The sequence below is a fragment of the Lampris incognitus genome, chromosome 3, assembly GCF_029633865.1.
Source record: "Lampris incognitus isolate fLamInc1 chromosome 3, fLamInc1.hap2, whole genome shotgun sequence".
In the NCBI taxonomy this organism is placed as follows: domain Eukaryota; kingdom Metazoa; phylum Chordata; class Actinopteri; order Lampriformes; family Lampridae; genus Lampris; species Lampris incognitus.
The window spans coordinates 57,459,082-57,479,791 of NC_079213.1; the positions used below are offsets into that span (position 1 = coordinate 57,459,082).

Here is a 20,710-nt window from a genome sequence, read left to right on the forward strand (position 1 = left end):
CCGGGCATTGTATGAGCTGTCTGAACACTGTGAGTTTGGGGACAAGAGGGATGAACATATCAGAGACCGTCTGGTAGTGGGCATAAAAGATAAGGTGCTCTCCCGTCAGTTCCAGCTCACAGCGGACCTTACTCTGGTGAAAGTCATTGAACAAGTGCGCCAGGCGGAGGCAATAACAAAGCAGCTCAGCCTCCAAGCTAACCAACCAGAGGCCCTGCTGGCTAACGTCAATGTTGTCCGATGGCGGGACGAACGCCAAAACAAAAAGGGCGGACAGCGTCATGGTGGCGGCAGTCCGGCAACCAACAAAGTAGATGAATGCGGGAGGTGCGGCAAGACGCAGCACACCGATGAGCGGAAGTGTCCTGCAACGAACAGTAAGTGCAACAAGTGTCGTAAAAAGGGACATTGGGAGCGTGTATGTCACTCTAAAGCGGTGAGAGAAGTCACTGAAGAGGTTAAACAGCTGTACTTTCTGGGAGAAGTTGGCAAAGAGAGCAGTCAGGAAGATTGGACTGTTAGTTTAACAATAAGTGATGTACCAATAACCTTTAAAATTGACACGGGGGCTGACGCTACTGTTATCAACCAAGGGACATTTAAAAAGCTGAAGCCAAACATAAAACTGGGACCTCCTGACACATGCTTCATAAGCCCAGGTGGAAACATCAGCTGCATAGGACAGTTTCAAGCCACAACCAAATACAAGGAGAAACAATACTCCTTTCCAGTGTATGTGATCAAGGGGAGAGGCAGCTGTCTGCTGAGTCGTCCAGAGGCAGTGGAGATGGGTCTAGTGAAGCGGATGAATGAGGTCAGTGGAGTTTTCGGTTCAAGTGGACTGCTGAAAACAGACCCAGTGAAAATAGCTCTGGTGGAGGGTGCCCAGCCATACGCGGTGCATACAGCCAGACGGATACCGCTGCCACTTGTACCACCGGTTAAGAAAGAACTGCAGCGCATGGAAAATGAGGGCATTATTGAAAAAGTGACTCAGCCCACAGAATGGTGCGCCGCTATGGTGCCGGTGCTGAAACCGAACAAGAAAGAGGTTTGCTGCTGCGCTGACCTCAGGAGGCTGAATCGAGCGGTGAAACGTGAGAAATACGTGCTGCCCACTATGGAGGAAATAATGCCAAGGCTCGCAGGGTCAAAGTTCTTCACAACGTTGGATGCAGCAAGTGGGTTTTACCAGATCCCCTTGCATGAAGACAGCAGGGGGCTCACCACTTTCATCACCCCATTTGGGAGGTATGCTTTCTGCCGCCTTCCATTTGGTATAACGAGTGCTCCAGAGATTTTCCAGAGAAAGATGGCGGAAACTCTGACCGGGCTAGAGGGCACAGAGGTGTACATGGATGACATCCTTATACATGGAGAGACTGAGGAAATCCATGACCGGCGCCTAGCAGAGGCGCTGGGGGTCATTGAAACAGCAGGTCTCAAACTGAACCAAGCGAAATGCAAGTTCAAACAGAAACAAGTCCGCTTCCTTGGTCATATCATCAACGAGGCAGGCATCAGACCTGACCCGGACAAAGTGGCCGGAATAGAGAACTTTCCTCAGCCCCAGAACGTGACGGAACTCAAGAGGTTCCTCGGGATGGTGAACTATTTGGCAAAATACGTCCCAGAGCTGTCCACTGTAGGTCAGCCGCTTTATGGACTGCTTAAAGCAACGACAGAGTGGCTGTGGGGACCTGCACAGAACACAGCATTCCAAGACCTTAAAGCAGCACTCGCCACCGCCCCGGTACTCACCTTTTATGACGTCACTAAGGCTACGGTGGTGTCAGCAGATGCCAGCAGCTACGGGCTGGGAGGCGTTCTGCTCCAGCAGCACGGGGAACACTGGAAGCCCGTGGCCTACTGCTCCCGACGGCTGAGTGACGCAGAGACAAGGTACGCACAGATCGAGAAAGAGTGCTTAGCCAGCGTCTGGGCATGTGAAAGGTTCGAGAAGTACTTGTTTGGGCTTGACAATTTCAGACTTGTCACCGATCATAAACCACTAGTGCCTCTCATGAACAGCAAAGACTTGGATAATGTGCCCATTAGGTGCCAGAGACTGTTAATGAGGCTGATGCGTTTCAACGCAGTGGCTGAATACGCACCAGGCAAAACTTTAGCTGTGGCTGATGCACTCTCCAGAGGCCCAGAGCAGTGCTACGGAGATGGTGCTTCTCATGATGATGTTGCAGCGCACATTGATGCCATCGTGTGCCAGGTGCCTGCCACACCTCAAAGGATGCAGGAGATAAAACAGAGCACGGATGGGGATCTGCAGCTCCAGACAGTGTTGGGCTTCATCAGACACGGCTGGCCTGAGTATGTCGATAAAGTGCCGGAGACAGTCAGAGACTTTTATCAGGTGAGAGGGGAGTTATCTGAGGTAGATGGTTTAGTCATCAGAGGCAGTCGTATCGTCATTCCCACAGAGATGAGGGAGGTGATCTTAGACAGAATACACGACGGGCACCAGGGGATAGTTAAGTGCAGAGAGAGAGCTAGCCAGTCAGTGTGGTGGCCCAAAATGACAGAGCACATTACAACAAAGATACAGCAATGTCAATTCTGCAGAGAACACAAGAACACACAGAGAAAAGAGCCTTTAATGTCAAGTGAGCTCCCATCCAGACCATGGCAGAAAGTTGGCATAGACCTGTGTGAGTACAAAAAGCAAAACTACTTGATAGTGTCTGACTATTATTCCAGGTTTTTGGAGATCCTAAATCTACCAACAACTACTAGCAGTCAGGTTGTAGCTAGGCTGAAGGCTACATTTGCACGTTTTGGTATCCCTGAAATTGTAGTTAGTGATAATGGGCCACAGCTAGTTTCAGAAGAGATGAGGAGGTTCAGTGAGGATTATGATTTCATCCATGTGACTTCAAGCCCACACTACCCCCAGAGTAATGGACAGGCAGAGAGGGCTGTTCAGATAGCCAAAAGCATATTAAGGCAGGAAGACCCTCTCCTCGCCCTGTTGACATACAGAGCTACACCCTCTTCTTCCACTGGAGCCAGTCCAGCGGAATTGCTCATGGGTAGGAGACTCAGAACCACCTTACCCACATTGCAGCATAACCTGAAACCGGCCTGGCCTAAAGAGGAACTGATCAAAACCGCTGACGCCGCAGACAAATCGAGGCAGGCTTTCTACTACAACCGCAGGAACGGCGTGCGGACACTGCGCCCACTGAACTCGGGTGACGCAGTACTCACCAAACCTGATGGACAGAAAACATGGACAATGCCAGCAGTTGTTCACAGTCAGAGCTCCACTCCCAGATCCTACATAGTGGAGACAGCTCAAGGTGAACATTACAGAAGGAACAGGCGCCACCTGTTGGCCACACCTAAAACACTCACCTTTGTCATTAGGGATCCTGACCATGTCACTCCAGGGGAGAATGGAAACATGGATGAGTCCCGAGCAGCAGAAAGGCCAACTTCCACACCACATGTTACTCGCTCTGGCAGGGTGAGCAAGCCTGCAATCCGGCTGGATTTGTGAGGCGTATGGACTTGTGTACTGTGGGGGATTTTTTATTTTTTTTTGTGAAAAGGGGGGTGATATACAGGTTAGAAAATCATCTTAGAGGGGGAGATGTAATGAATGAAAGGTCACGTGTTTAACTTGACCTACTCACGGGTGTACGTGCAGTGCGCGTGACGTATACAGGAAGTTAGAAGCGCATGTTATGAAGGTTGTATGTCGGATGAACGCTAGTAAAAGCTACACAGTTAAGAACCTACGAAGTCGGCTCGTTCTTGAATTATTCTTATGTCAGTAAGACAAGGCGTCTACGGACATTACAGGGTCTGCTAACACTTGCTCCGGGAAAGTCGGTAATGTTAGTGACCAGATCATCTGTAATGTTCTTGTTTTTCTTTTTTGAGTCGGGACACGTTGAAACAAAAAAATCACTGATTTTACGAATATTAACTTTACTGCTCTTGCCTGATTTACAGGCAGCTTTCGGCGGCTCCATTGCTTTTGAAAAGCAAACTATAGATCGACCATTTAGCTAGCATAACCAGTGGCAGGTTGCTTAGCTGACTCGTCAGACCCCTGAGCCAATCAAAAGCGTGTGATTTTATTTGTTTTACGAAACAGACCAATAAGATACATCATGTTTGGAAACAAATTAACTGACAGGTTTAACGCCTGTCAGTCACGATAGATACAGTGTATGAGTAGGCTAGAGGGGCGGTGACAAATAATCAAAACGATAACTAAATAATTATCGGTGCCATTTCAGACGGGCCGTGGGGTATCGGGGGGGGGGGGGGTTCAGACACGAAAACCACCTACCTGGCTACGTGCCTGCCTTCAGTCCTTTCTCCACCTTCAGGGCGATTGATAGTGGTTCAATAGCGATAGCAAACAAGCTCATCTTGTTTTGATCCTTTATGATGTTTTGGCATCGTGCTGGAGTGTTAAAAGACGGTTAGCCGCCCACGACTCTACTTCAGAACTATGTGGGATGGTGAAAAAGTAAGACTTGAAAGAAATTGGTGGGAGAGCCTGAGGTTATGCTTCCTCTCACATGTTCCCCAAACCGGAAGTCCCAATTTTCAGCTTTTATTAGAGGGTGTTTGTATAAATATCGGAGTCACATCCATGGATGAATTACATGGAGTCTATGTAATATACTAACTATTTTACATATCCATCATTCTCTATCTCTGTGTCCATATTTCGGGGTGTGGGAGTCCTGTCTCTGTGTGGGAGGGTGTAGTGGTGTGTGTTTGTGTGTACAGTGAATGATATATGTAAGATGTGTATCTTATTGTGGCACTGGGTGTGAGTTGGTATGTTTGTCTCTCTTGTTATACTGTAAACATGGAAAATGAATAAACAGAATTTTAAAAAATAAATAAATGTCGGCTTCACCATTTGGAAACGAACACTTATTTTAATATAGTCCCAGTATTTCAGACCACTTAAATTACCGGGACAAGTTAACATTATACAATAAAATAAAAAATTAAACAGTTAATAAAAGCTAATAAAACAAGTCCACTAATTTCACTGTAATCAAGTGTTCATAAAACCATGAGCGGGGGTGGGGTGCAGTCAGTGCTTTGTCCCGGTGCTCCCTGGCCAGTCCGCTACTGACACGGTCAGTAATAGAAGCTAAAGGCTGAAAAGCGGCACTGTAACCTCATATGAAGCTGTTTGATTTCAAATCTGAATGTATGTAGTAGCTACATAACCAGATGAAGAGAGAATGCTGTGTGACAGCTGACACCCCCCCCCCCCTTAGCTAACCGGTCAGTCAACTGCTGTTTGTTTCCTGTCCTCGGCAGTCCACCACACTGCAACCATCTTTTTATCTGCAGGTTACTGTGCACCTCAATCTCCGATGTGACCTTTGCACCGGGGACATCATTCGGGGTTAATATTATCGGATTTATAGCAGCATATACGTGACTTGGTGTTGTAAACGCGGCCATGCTGTACTGTCTAACGTGCTCCGCATGTCTGACTTCCTGTGACGTGCCTGTGGTATACTGACTACATGTTCATATTATACTTACCTGCAGTACCACCCCATACCCTAAGGAGGTACAGTTGACCCCTAGGCTTATCAAGTTGATGAGTTGAGACATACGCAGAAGAAGTAATGATAACTGAAATGACCACATGTGAATCTGTACGCTGTTCCGTGAGACTGAATAAAATCGGTAAACCCGAATCCGGTCAAACTCCATCTTTCCATAAAGAACGTTATCACATATTGGCGACGAGGATACTGGATGGATGGGGGAAGTTCCTGATTGAAGACGGATGCGACTGGATGAGTTCAGGTGGCGGACGGTAGGAAGACGTGCTAAGTACGGAGAACTAGCCAGGGCTAAATTGGACCGGAGGATTAACGAGCAGAAACGTAAAGATGAATGCAAGGATAGGCACCCTGTCGGCATTTGCTGCAAAGGAGCAGACTTGGGAAGAGTACTGCGAGATTCTCGACCAGTTTTTTGAAGCAAATGAAATTGATGGCGGAGAGAAGCAGAGAGCTATCCTCAGCGTGGTGGGACCAGCAACATACAAGCTCATAAGAAACCTGGTGAGTCTAGCAAAGCCTAGCTCGAAAACGTACAATGAGATAACAACTCTAATGAGAGAGCACTTCAATCCTAAACCGAGGGAGATCGTACAGAGATATACATTTGATTCCCGTTTCCGTCAGCCTAACGAGACCGTCATGCATATGTAGCAGAGCTGAGACGATTAGCTCATGATTGTAACTTTGGAACTACACTGGAACAGATGTGTTACGGTTCGCCCACCCCGCGCCGTGGCTCGCTCGCCCACCCCGCGCCGGCAGCCAATCAGCTCGTCAGGGCCGGGCTTAGTCGTCAGGGCTGGGCTTAAGTTTGCTGGTCTCCCAGCGCCCGTTTTCAGTTCGTGCCGTAACCTCCTCGCAGGAGTGGTTACTCTTCCCTCCCGGTGCATTTCTCTCCGAGTTTATCTCAGCCCTTGGTTTACTGTTTTCTCTGTGAAGTTTCCCTGTGGAAGTATCCTGCCGTGTTCCCAGTTTGGATTACCAGTGAGTTTTTTCTTGGACTTTCTCTGTTTGTTGTGCATTACCTGCAAAGTGGATTACTGGACTCTTCGTTACCGGGTGTGTTTTCTCGTTGGACCGTAGAGGGGCGTTTCGGTTCGTTTTCAAGTTAAAGGACAACTTCGGTTTTTTTGGACTTCCTGTTTTCTAAGTTGCTCATTGCCCTCCTGTGTTGACCGTTGTATGAGCTAGTAATAAAGCACCCCAGTTTCGGCTAACTCCATCTCTGCCTGGTGTCGTGCGCTTGGGGTCTTCCACAAACCCTAACAAGATGTTAAGAGACCGTCTAGTGTGCGGTATTAATGATGATCGGATTCAAAGACGTTTACTATCTGAAACAGACCTCACGTTTGAGAGGGCATTCAAGATGCCGTAGCTGCAGAGGCCGCCAGTGAAAATGCACAAGACCTGCAAGCAAAGCCACCGTTAGCATGTCACAGTATGAAAAGAGAGAAAGGGAGGAGATTGGAAAACGAGAGAGAAGGATGCTACCGATGTCATGGAAAGCAACACAGTGCAGCGGAGTGCAAGTTTAAAGCAGTCACTGTTGCGGAAAAGTTGGGCATATTGCCAAGGCTTGTAGAAACAGAAACAGAGGAGGTGCACCGCGCCCCACTGAGAAATCACACAGAGCAGAGCGACGCGCGCGGCCACATCCATCACACAATGTAGGCTGTGAGTGTGGGAGGCAGGATAGTGATAGTTCGGAACAAGAAGAAGAGGCATTTACATTAACTTGCCTGAAAACAGAAACCTCCATACAGAGAATAAAGCCATTTGAAGTAAATGTGGAAGCGAATAAGAAGAAAATAAATGTTGAAATTGACACAGGGTGTAGTGTGAGCGTCATGAATGAAATGAAGTTTAATAAGACGTGGGAAGAAAAACAACGCCCGTCAATAAAACAAACCAAACTCTCACTCAAATCATACACAGGAGAGAAAATTAAAGTAGTAGGAGTGGCTGAAGTGGATGTAAACTACGTGCAACAGGGGAAGACGTTGTCCCTAGTGGTGGTGAAAGGAACTGGACCTAGCTTGTTAGGAAGAGGATGGCTGGAGGCCCTGAAGCTGAAGTGGGATGAGATAAAGCATATGAGGACACAGAGACAGAGATTACCGGAAGTGCTCATGAAGCATGAGGATGTTTTCAAGCAAGAACTTGGCATGTTAAAAGGCATGAAAGCCTGTCCCAAGTTTCACAGGCCCCGCTCAGTTCCGTATGCCATGAGGGCGAAAGTAGAAGAGGAGCTAGAGAGACTACTGAAGGAGGGCATTATAGCGCCTGTTAAGTATGCTGAGTGGGCGGCGCCCATTGTACCTGTCCTGAAGCCAGATGGTTCAGTCAGGATATGTGGCGATTACAAACTAACAGTAAATGGCGCCTCTTCTCTAGAGCAATACCCTATTCCCCGCGTCGAAGACCTGTTCAATACACTAGCAGGAGGGGAACAGTTCTCCAAGCTCGATTTAAGCCACGCCTATCAACAGATCGTCATGGATGACGAGTCCAAGAAATACCTAACAATAAACACACACAGAGGCCTGTTCACCTACAGTAGGCTTGCGTTCAGAGTATCGTCAGCACCTGCGATTTTTCAGAGAACGATGGAAAGTCTGTTACAAGGCCTGCCTAGGGTAGCTGTTTATTTAGATGACGTATTATTGACGGGGAGAGATGAATCCGAACACCTGAGCACGTTGGACGAGGTGCTCAGGTGACTCAAAGAAGCCGGTCTGTGACTTCACAGATGCAAGTGTGCATTCTTACAGGCCGAAGTGGAATACTTAGGTCACAGGATCAATGCTGATGGTCTGCACCCAGTACATAGTAAGGTGAGAGCCATTGAGGAGGCCCCACCGCCAACCACAGTGACTGAGCTCAAGGCGTACCTAGGCCTGTTAAATTACTATAACAAATTTCTCCCCAATCTTGCCACACGTTTAGCTCCATTACTGCAGCTGTTAAGAAAATACGCTCCATGGGCCTGGAAAAAGGAACAGGAGGACGCTTTCCGTGTGTCCAAACAGCCGCTTAAATCAGCCAAAGTCCTGGGTCACTACACAGCAGACAAGGACTTGGTGCTGGCATGCAACGCCTCACCATACGGAGTTGGTGCCGTGATGTCACATGTCATGGGAGATTGAAGTGAAAAGCCATTAGGCTTCATGTCACGCACACTGACACCAGCCGAGAAGCGCTACTCGCAGCTCGATAAGGAGGGGTTAGCCATCATGTTCGGACTCAAGCGGTTCCAGAAATACATCTATGGACGTACATTCACAATCAGCACTGACCACAAACCGCTAATATTGCTTTTTCATGAGAAGAAGCCAGTGCCACAGATGGGGTCACCATGAGTGCAAAGGTGGGCAACACTGCTGAGATTTTACAAGTACAAAATCATATACAAACCCGGCAAGGAACACGCAAATGCAGATGCACTGAGCAGGTTGCCGCTGCCACAAACAGAGGAGGAAGACGACACAGAACAAGTCCTGATGCTGGAGGTGATGGAAGATCCACCTATCACAACAGCACAGGTAAAGCAGTGGACAGCGAAAGATGAGACACTCTCTCAAGTGCTCCTTTGGTGTCTGAAAGGATGGTCAAAAGAGGTGGAAACGGCATACAAACCCTACAGTCAGAGAAGACTGGAACTGAGTGTGAAAGATGGATGTGTGCTCTGGGGCGCAAGAGTGGTTGTTCCGAAGAGGAGAAGGGAAGCCATCTTGAAACAACTACACCACACACACCCAGGTATATCTAGAATGAAGGACTTAGCACTTTCGTACATATGGTGGCCAGGGATGGACTCCAACATTGAAAGGGAAGTACAGTCCTGCCACACATGTCAGGAAAACAGGAAGTCTCCAGCCGCAGCGCCTCTCCACCCCTGGGAGTGGCCTGAGACACCCTGGAACAGACTTCACATTGATTATGCCGGCCCTCATCTAGGTAAGATGTTTCTTATCATCGTAGACGCACACTCCAAATGGATTGACGTGTATCCAACGAATACCGCAACAAGCCAAGCAACTATCGAAAAGCTCAGACAGTGCTTTAGCACGCACGGGCTGCCCCAGACAATTGTATCTGACAACGGAACTTGCTTCACAAGCCAAGAGTTTGAGACGTTCCTGAAACAGAATGGCATACAGCACGTGACATCTGCGCCCTTCCACCCGGCATCAAACGGCCTGGCTGAAAGAGCCGTGCAGACATTCAAACAAGGTATAAAGAAAATAAAAGGAGACACTTTAGAAACAAAAATAGCCAGATTTCTATTCAATTACAGAATCACACCGCAAACCACTATTGGCTTGTCACCAGCGGAAATGCTGATGTCCAGGAGACTACGTTCAACACTAGATCTTCTACTGCCTGATGTGAAGTCCAAGATACGTAAGAAACAACTTAAACAAAAGGAACAACATGACACACAGTAAGTGGAGAAGTTTTTCCCCTGGTGATGATGTGTACATCCGTAACTACAGCTACGGGCCCAAGTGGGTACCAGCGGTGGTCGAGCAGAACACAGGACCTGTATCCTACACGGTACAGACAGGAGATGGACGCGTCATGAGACGTCATGTTGACCAAATACGGAGACGGCATGCAACAATGACCGAGACGTCCATGCCGGAGGTGACAGAGAAGCCTACCACTCTTCAGGAGCCGGAGCAAGCAGCGGAGGCCTTGCCTACAGACTCGACGGTTCCTGCTTCAGTGGAAAGGGAAGTCTCTGAGCCTGCTGAGATAGCTGAGGTTCACCCTCCAGACCCGCCAGACGTGAGAGCAGACCCACCACCAGTACTGCGCCGCTCTGAGCGCACAAGACAGGCTCCTACTTACCTGAAAGACTTTGTAAGTTAGTAGTGAGATCCCTCAAGCAAGAGCAAGAATGCGCTCTGGAAACCACTGGAAGGCTGGTAGTCTACCCACCTTCCTAGTTCATTATGGTGCTATGTTCAAGCATGATATGTAAAAAAAAAAACACACACACACGGGTAAACATTGTCATAATATGAAATGTTGAAATTAACTTTGAACATTTGATTAAATTAAAATTTTTATTTAGTTTTGAATTACTGTTACAGTACAATGTGTGAGCAGTTAAAAAAAAGAAAAGAAAGGTAACTTGAGGTTAAAGCTCACCCGAGTAGTTTACTCTTAAGGGGGGAGAGCTGTGTTATACTGACTACCTATTCATATTATACTTATCTGCAGTACCACCCCACACCCTAAGGAGGTACAGTTGACCCCTAGGCTTATCAAATTGATGAGTTGAGACATACGCAGAAGAAGTAGTGATAACTGAAATGACCACATGTGAATCTGTACGCTGTTCCGTGAGACTGAATAAAATCGGTAAACCCGAATCCGGTAAAAAAATCTTTCCATAAAGAACACGTTATCACGGTGCCCATAGCGACAGCGATGCCGTGACATCACCCGGACGCTGCCCCGTTGTTAACACGCACGTGATTGATCAGCTGCATCTACAAACATCTGTAGTTTCCGAACACAAACAGCACAACGAAAACAAGACGGTCCACACACGTGCATAGTGCTCCCGATTACGTTTATTCTGTTGCCCTTTGACCTTTCGACCACAACACGTGTTTGTCAAGACGTGAACAACATACACAAGATCAACAAGGAAACGGTGGGAGGCATAGATCATCTGGTCATAGTCAAATAAATAATTATTAATGAAAACGTAAGTGCCGCTCATTACGCCCGCGCACGCAGTTACATACATGAACTCAAAAATAGAATACTGATTGATCAAGTCGGCTTTATTTTCTGACAAGTAATTAAACTTAATACACCATTGACATATATGAAATAAGTGTGCTCTCAATTGTAGAAGTAAATCTGTATTTTTGTATTAACGCAAGCAAACTTCATGAGTACATACGGGTACTGTGTGACGGACAATGGTAACAGCCAATGAAATGCGCTGAGATTGACAAGTGGTCTGTGCGTGTATAATAGTGTGCAGCGGTCAATAAAGTTCCTCTTTCTACGTTGATCCCGGTAAGCGAGGAACTGACGCCTCACTGTGTATTTATTTCTCTGTAAAGTTAGCATTTATGTGGGTCAAGCACTGGGTATACACGCCAGAATCGCTGAACAGTTCAACTCTGACAGCAGGTTCTGGGCCCAGAGTTACCCAGAGGTAGTTATCAAGCGATTTGCCCCCGAGAGAAATACCGCAATGTACCGCGTGTGTGGGTTAGCATGCTAGCACCACGAGTAGAAGGGTCGCCGAGTCAAATAGCAGGGGCGAAAGACCCAGGATGGGAAGATCGCGCAGCCGTTGGTCCTGGAGATGAAAATAACTATGAACTGTGGGAGACGAATTTTTTGGGCTATCTCGGGTTACAATGGCTAAAGGACACTTTTAAATGAGCCTACCGACGATGATAGACGGGCAGTAGACGGAGCGGAAAATGCCGAGGTCCATGCGGAGTTAATCCAGTTTCTGGATGATAGAAGTGTGTCGCTGGTAATGCGGGAAGCACTGAAAATGCTGAGAGACTATTATGCAGGTAAAGGGAAGCCGCGTATAATTAGCCTGTATACGGAACTGACGTCACTTCAGAAGTGGAGCAGTGAGAGTGTGGCGCAGAGACAGCCAGCACCGCATTGAGAAACGCTGGTGAGACACTGAGTGATGGGCTGCTAGTAGCAATGATTTTGAAGGGACTAACAGAATCATTCAAACCGTTCGCTATTCATGTCACGCAAAGTGATGTGCCGATGCCTTTTGCCCAATTCAAGACCAAACTACGGAGCCACGAGGACACAGAACATGCGCGCAACAGCATCCGACGACAATGTCAGGAAGGCGCGAGTGCAGCCGAGTGCGAGACCCGCTCTGGCGAGTGCTGGTGATCGGAGAGCCACGAGTGCGGACATAGTGTGCTTCAGATGTGGCCTGAAAGGACACAAAGCCAGAGCACGTCAACGCAAGCAGTGGTGTAGTCGGTGCTGTCATGAACTGCGTTTGGACCTGACACCTGTGGGTACCCGTAAGGAGTGATGTCATACCCGGAAATGTTGTAACAGAATTTACTCAGTAAGTGTTGAAATGCGAGTATGCGTTTGTCGTTCGTTTTGATTCTGTAGCCCGTGGAATTAGATACCACACAGGACACAATTACTTCCGGGGTTCTTGTAGCTTTAATTTTATTGTTTGAACCTTCGAATGCAGATCGTTTTACTGAGTGCATACATTCCTGTGTCTTTCGAGCAAACAGCTCATAAATGTTCACAGATGTGGCAAGTTTAACAGAAAAGATTTTAAAAAAAGGGAAATAATAAATACAAAATACGGTGCAAAATACGGCAGTGGACTATGTACGTTAAACAGGGTTTCTCACTCTGTCAGTTACCTTTAAACAGAATTAAAATGCATATAAAACCTTTACTACCCAAATACAATGGCATGGTGTGGCTTTATGCACGCCAACATTACCTTGTCATGCCTGCAATGGCGAACAGCGGTCGACGGCTCGCGCCCAAAATCACCGAACATCAACTCCAGGAGCGTCTAAATCAAACCATCTTGTCAAATTACCGACATACAATATTGTTTGGAATAATGTTACAGGTATATTTCACAAGATATTTACCCTTACTTACTACGGAGTCAGAGCCTCGTCACACCGCAATCTTCAGGCGCTCCACACAAGAAAAAAAGAAAGAATACTGTTGCGGGACAGCTCCCTGACGGATAGTGACAGACAGACAGTCTGACTAAAGTAACGCGAGACCCTGTTAGCCAATGAGAAGAGACTTAGGAATGCGTGCGTGCTGCCTATTGTTATCCATTGCACAGCACAGCGTGGGTTAGTTCTTATAGTGGTTTACAGACTGTCACACAGTGTTAGCTTAGCATAACGTGTTAGCGATCAGACGTAACATTCCTGACTCCTACACCTCGACTGAGCTGACGCTAGACAGTGACTAACCAGCGACGACCATAATAGAACCAGTAAGAGTGATTACCAGCCCCCAGAGAGAGATCAGAGTGTGCAGCCAGTGACAGTGCGAGTGTCTGCAGAGTGAGACCATCCCAGCCAGGCTAGCCAGCGTCCGTCATCGTTTGCAGACTGCAGGAGCAGTGCAAGGTGGGTCGCTAAACCCGTAGCCTAGCCCGGCTAATTAACGCCAGAGACTGTGTTGTCGCACCATAATTCCCAGCCTCCAACTACTTAATATAAGAACATCTAAACCCAGTCCCGCGACAAGTGGTGTTCAGAAGTGGTGAAATTGGATTGCATTCTGTCTCCATACAGAATAGCGGTGCTATTGCTATTTACGTTAGCGTCCTTGCTAACTAGCAACCGGCTAATTACGTGCAGTAGCACTTTATCAAGGCCATCGTTGCATGTGATCTAGATGATGTTGGAACCTACTGAGGAGATCGAGCACGTGGAGCACGGTGCTGTAGGGGGGGGAGAGGATAGCGCTGTGGAAAGCGAAATGGAAAAGCAGATGTGTCGTCTAGCCCAAATGTTTGAGCGGTCCCTCCTTAACCAAGAAAAGCAGGAACAATCAATGGAGGAGGTGAAGTGCATGCTTAAAGGGGTACTTGTCGGGCGAGTTGTGCCACATCCCCAACCTCCCGCTGTGCAGCAATTGAGCACGGGACTCCACCCGCTCCCTAGTTCCCCGCAGCCATTCAATGGCTATCAGGAGGGCTTTGATAGTGGCCATGGAGCCAGTCATAGCATTACAACATTGGAGGTGCAGGACATGGAGTTAACTACTCCACTGGTCCCCCGTCCAGACGGACCGGATGTGAGACCCCGTGAATATGCTTTGCCCCCGGGAATGGAGAATGTCGGCCCAGTAGCGGATGGCCGCAACAGAAGTCACCATCCCAAACCCCTTGTCACCAGTACTCCAGCGGAGCGGGGTGGTAGGAGCGCCAGAGCCCGGAACGCATTTCCGGAAGGGAGTCACCATTTCCTGAGCACGCCCAGCCGGGGTGACGCGGCGCCGCCTACTGGTGGTACCGGAGGGCCGCCATCCGTCATAACAAATAGTCCAGTGGTAGGGAACGGTCGGGACCGGAGTAGTAGCTACAGGAGAGAAGTAGGACACGAAAGTGAAGTGAAGCTGCTAGCTACCTACGATGGGAAGGGCGACTGGGACTCCTTTATTGGCCCGTTTGAGAGGATGGCCCGAAAGCGGAATTGGAGCAAGGAAGTCTGCCTGGACATGCTCTACCTGCGACTGCGAGAAGGCGCTATGTCATTCGTTATGGCGCAACTGACTCCTATCCGCGAGGACTACGACAAGCTGGTGGAGCAGCTACGGCGCCGTTTCGGACGAGAAATACCCGAAAGTACTGCCCGCCGTAAACTGAGCGAGGTTCGGCAGGGGAAGGAGACTAGCCTGTCTGAATTTGGAGAGGAAGTACGGAAGCTGGTTACGCTAGCCTATCCAGGGGTCGACGTCGGACTGCAGGAGGAGTTCGCGGCCGAGGCGTTCCTGCGAGGCCTTCGCAACCAAAACATCGCCTACGAAGTCCTGGGCTCCGAACCTAAGACCCTGGCAGACGCCCTCAAGAAGGTAGAAGCCCGAGAATACGACTATCGAGCAACGCTTGGAAGGGAGAGCGAAGCTAAGGGGCGGATTCGCCGAGTGTCATGGGATGATGAGTGTAAAGGGGGAGCGCCAAACCCGACATCGACGGCCACCGGCGCGACGCAGTCCGACCTAAATGCTGACATCAAGGAGTTGAAAGCCGAGGTAGCGGCGCTGCTGCAGGAAATGCGGCGTTCCTGGAAACCGTCCCCCCCGCAGCTGACATCCGACACAGCCGAACAGAAGAAGGAGGAACGGGGCAGAACTCTAGAGCGGCCGGCGAGCAGCACTAATGGGCAGCGGCGTTACCAATCACCGAGTCCGGGCGCCACCCCTAGAGGCTCCTGTTACCAGTGTGGAGGCCAGGGCCACTTCAAACGAGACTGCACCTCCCGCTCACCGAGCCCTCACGTCAAGGAAAAGGCCGATAGCCAGCCAGCACCCCGCATAAACCGAGCAGCAGGAGATGGTCCTAGTCTGGTAGTGCCCATCACGGTCAACAAACTGGAACTCAAGTGCGTTGTGGACACCGGCGCGCAGGCGACCGTCATGTCTGAAGACACCTTCCGTCAGCTGGAGCTAGCTGGTCAGCCAAGTGTGGGGACTGCCGTCCTGAGGAACGCGGAGGAGGGGAAAGAAATGACCGAGACTCCGAAGTATAGAGTCACCATCCGCTTGGGCCGTAAGACCAAGGACTGGGACGTCTACGTCGCACCCATCCGCGACCCCTTTCTCCTGGGTCTGGACTTTATGCTAGCCGCCAGAGTCACAGTTTCGGTCGGAGGACAAGTACACGTTGATGGAGAACCGATCGGCACTGTCGTCATAGGCAGGTCGCTAGGAGAGTACACGGTTTCCAGAGTACTGCTGGAGTGCCCCTCGACTTTACCAGCGGAGAGCGAACGCGACGTCTGGGGTCTAGTGGAAGGCCCAAAGCCAGGAATTTCTGCCGTCCTGGAGCCCACTGGCCTTGCAGAAGGAGTCTCTTCAGGCAGTGTAGTAGTCGACGTTGCCAAGAGAGTCCCTGTGCGACTATGCAACTTGTCGCCCCGCGAAGTGACCCTAAGGAGAGGTGTTTGCTTGGGCGTGTTGGTTGAGGCAGAGGAAACCCCGTCCCTAGAGCCGAACCCCACGAACCCGGCGGAGAAGGAACAAGTGTCAGTGCGACGGCTGGAGTCCGCAACAGCCTTGGATCTACCAGACCATCTGTCATCCCTGTATGCAGCCGCCAGTAAGGAGCTCGAAGAGGGGCAGCAGAGAGCCCTACTGCAGCTTCTGGTCAAGCACAAGGAGGTCTTTGCAGCAGCAAACGACGACCTGGGCTGTTTTGATGCTGTCCAGCACCGCATCGACACCGGAGAGGGACGCCCAGTACGCCAGGCAGCCCGCCGCACACCGCTGGGGTTCCAGCAAGAGGAGGAACAGCACCTCCAGGAAATGCTGAAGGCTGGAGTGATAACGCCATCGACGTCTGAGTGGGCTTCACCTGTGGTCCTGGTGAGGAAGAAAGATGGAGGCGTTCGATGGTGTATCGACTACCGAAGACTCAATGAACTGACGCTGAAGGACGCGTACCCGCTTCCAAGGATTGAAGAGTGTCTGGACACCCTGGAAGGCGCAACCGTGTTCTCCACGTTAGACATGCAGAGTGGATACTGGCAAATTGGAGTCCATCCTGCTGACCGATGCAAGACGGCCTTCATTACTCGCTATGGCCTGTACGAGTACGCCCGAATGCCTTTCGGACTCTGCAACGCGCCAGGCACCTTCCAGAGGGCCATGGAGGTTGTCCTGCGCGGGTTGCAGTGGAAGAGCCTCCTCGTGTACCTAGATGACGTCATCGTCATTGGCCGCAGTGTTGAAGATGGGTTGAAGAACCTGGCCATCGTCCTCGAGCGGGTCCAAGCCAGCGGGCTCAAGCTCAAGCCCTCAAAGTGTCATCTCCTGCGCAGCGAAGTGCTTTTCCTGGGCCACATAGTGAGCGGACAGGGGATCGCTCCCAACCCCGAGCTGGTGAAGGCAGTGGAAGACTGGAGTCCACCCTCCAACATCACGGAGCTCCAGGCCTTTCTTGGGCTGTGCAACTACTACCGACGCTTCGTCCGCAACTTCTCTCTCATCTGCAACCCGCTGTACGAGCTTCAGAGTAAAGGAACAGAGTTCCACTGGACCGATCGCCAGCAGGAGGCGTTCGAGGAGATGAAGAAGAGACTCACATCCACTCCGGTGCTAGCCTACCCCACCAAAGATGGCGAGTTCATCCTCGACACTGACGCCTCAAACACCTGTATAGGCGCGGTGCTCTCGCAGGTCCAAGAGGGGGAGGAAAGGGTTGTCTCCTATGCCAGCGCCCACCTCCAAAAAGTCCAACAACGGTACTGCGTAACTCGCCGGGAGTTGCTGGCCGTAGTCCGGTTCGCCAGACAGTTCCGGCACTACCTGCTCGGACGGCACTTCACCTTGAGAACTGATCACAACAGCCTGACCTGGCTCTTCCGCTTTAAAAGTCCCGAAGGCCAACTAGCAAGGTGGATTGAGGAGCTTAGCCAGTTCCACTTCAAAATAGAGCATCGAGCAGGAGTCAAGCATGGCAACGCGGATGCACTTTCAAGGGCGCCAGCGCCAACTTGTGACTGCTACCGGGCAGGAGAAAGCCCCGACTCACTGCCCTGCCAAGGCTGCCCGTACTGCCGACGTGAACACCAGAGATGGGCAAGGTTCGACGAGGATGTCGACGACGTGGTCCCCCTGGCGATCCGTAGGACGACGAGGACCCCGGCGACTACGGATCCGGCGTCAAGACCTTCGACACCCGACCAGAACCCGGTGGACACTGCCGAGCCACCAGTGGACGAGAACTCAAACACTGGGATCCAGTCATCGCCACCCACTGTTAACTGGCTGCCCCAGTATACCGAGAAGGAGCTGGCAGAGTACCAGCGCAGTGACCCTTTGCTGAGGAAGCTTCACGCCTGGAAGGATGGAGGCCAGCTACCGTCTCAAGATGAAGTAGCCCTGGAGGGTCCGGCCGTGCGCAAGTTCTGGTTGTGCTGGGACCATGTGGAACGCCGTGGAGACGTTCTCTATTACCGCTGGGATGAGGGAACCGGCCAAGTCCCTGTCTACCGCCTGATAGTTCCAGCAGCCCTCCAACAAGAAGTCCTGCGTTCTTGCCACTGCCCTCCGCAGTCAGGCCACCTGGGAAGAGAAAAGACGTGCCACCGAGTCAAGCGGGAGTTCTTCTGGGTGGGACTGGCGGACAGCGTCCAACAATTTGTCCGCCGGTGCCCACAGTGCCAAGCCTGCAAGTCTTCCGGGAGGGTCGGCAGAGCTCAGATGCAACTGTTCCAGGCCGGTGCTCCCATGGACAGGGTCCACATAGATGTCGTCGGGCCGTTCCCTATCTCGGCATCCGGGAACAAGTACGTCCTTGTCATGGTGGACCAGTTCACCCGGTGGGTGGAGGTCGCAGCTATCCCTGAACAAACCGCGGAAGTGACTGCGACGAAGCTTCTACAGGAGTTCATCTCCCGGTTCGGGTCGCCCCTAGAAATCCACACAGATCAGGGACGCAACTTTGAAAGCAGCCTGTTCCGTGACCTCTGTGAGCTTCTCCAAATAGCCAAAACCAGAACGACTCCTTACCATCCTGCGTCGAATGGCCAAGTTGAGAGGTTTAATCGGACGCTTCTCCAAATGATCCGCTGCTACGTAGAGAAAAACCAGCGTGAGTGGGACAAGAACCTCCACCTCCTCGCCAGCGCATACCGCAGCTCACCCCATGCCCTTACAGGGTATACGCCGAACCGGATGATGCTTGGCCGTGAAGTCCACCAGCCCCAAGGACTCACTCTACGGGTGCAGGAGGCCAACGCCCATCGTAGTCCCCCAGCCGAATATATTGCTGACCTGGAAGCCAACATGCTAGACATCCACGAACTGGCACGTGAGCGTCTCCGTACATCTCAACTCCGGAGCAAGAAAGACCACGATCTGCGGGCCCGTCAACGCACATTCCACCCCGGAGATCTGGTGTATGTCAGGGACGACGCGCGAAAGAAGGGCCAATCGCCAAAGTTGAAGCCACGGTGGAGAGGCCCCGCACTCATAACAGAGAAGATGGGAAACGTCCTGTACCGTGTCCAAGAGGGCAGGAAGGAGAGAGTCCTCCACCATGACCGACTGTTGCCCTACCTCGCCGAGGAAGTACCCATCTGGATTCAGCGGAGGCGGCACGCACTGCTGCAGATTCCGGCGTCAGGAGAGAACCTGCCGAGTACACCAGGAGAAGACCTCGAGGATCCGGAAACAGAGGCAGCGGACGACAAAGAGATTGAGCGACAGGAGGATATCGGTGGACTGGCGGAGGATCAGGGGTTCGAGAGCGATGACGACCTCGACCTACGTCTGGAAGACGTGTTCCCCGATGAGGAAGATGACACATCGGGCCCCCCCACGGAAGCCTCACGAAAGCCCCATGAAAGCCCCACGAAAGCCCCACGAAAGCCCCATGAAAGCCCCACGAGCGCCCAGGTGTCTCCCTCCTTGTCTCCGCCCTTGGCTGCCAGCAGTTCTCCAGGGGAGCTGACCACTACTCGACGCCGAGAGGCCGCAGCCCGTGTTCCAGGCGGGCAGTCTTCCGCCCCTGACCCAGAGGGAGCCGAAGCAGACGTTGCTGAGCCCCTGCCCCTCCCCACCACTAGACGGGGCAGACCAGTCCGGCCGCCTGCCTGGCTCCGGGACTCTGTTCGAGACTGATCTTGACGGACGTGACTAGTTGACTTAGGGGGTTACTAGGCTAGTCACAGGAGTCCTACTTTAATAGTGACCACCCAACCAGTTTATTTTGACGCCCTTAGTTCCGGGCCTAGTTGTGTGCCGGGTGTTTTGTCCCGGGTGTAATTCCGACTCTAGTTCCCAGAGTTATTTTATCTTTATGTTGAAGGGACTCAACAATCTAAAGGGGGGGTAGTGTTGCGGGACAGCTCCCTGACGGATAGTGACAGACAGACAGTCTGACTAAAGTAACGCGAGACCCTGTTAGCCAATGAGAAGAGACTTAGGAATGCGTGCGTGCTGCCTATTGTTATCCATTGCACAGCACAGCGTGGGTTAGTTGTTATAGTGGTTTACAGACTGTCACACAGTGTTAGCTTAGCATAACGTGTTAGCGATCAGACGTAACATTCCTGACTCCTACACCTCGACTGAGCTGACGCTAGACAGTGACTAACCAGCGACGACCATAATAGAACCAGTAAGAGTGATTACCAGCCCCCAGAGAGAGATCAGAGTGTGCAGCCAGTGACAGTGCGAGTGTCTGCAGAGTGAGACCATCCCAGCCAGGCTAGCCAGCGTCCGTCATCGTCTGCAGACTGCAGGAGCAGTGCAAGGTGGGTCGCTAAACCCGTAGCCTAGCCCGGCTAATTAACGCCAGAGACTGTGTTGTCGCACCATAATTCCCAGCCTCCAACTACTTAATATAAGAACATCTAAACCCAGTCCCGCGACAATACCCAAGATGCACT

At 50.8% G+C, this 20,710-nt stretch overlaps 1 pseudogene; it reads left to right on the forward strand.

The window, feature by feature from the left end:
• Positions 1-5,903: 5,903 nt before the first annotated feature.
• Positions 5,904-10,451, forward strand: LOC130109769 (uncharacterized protein K02A2.6-like; annotated as a pseudogene).
• Positions 10,452-20,710: the final 10,259 nt, after the last annotated feature.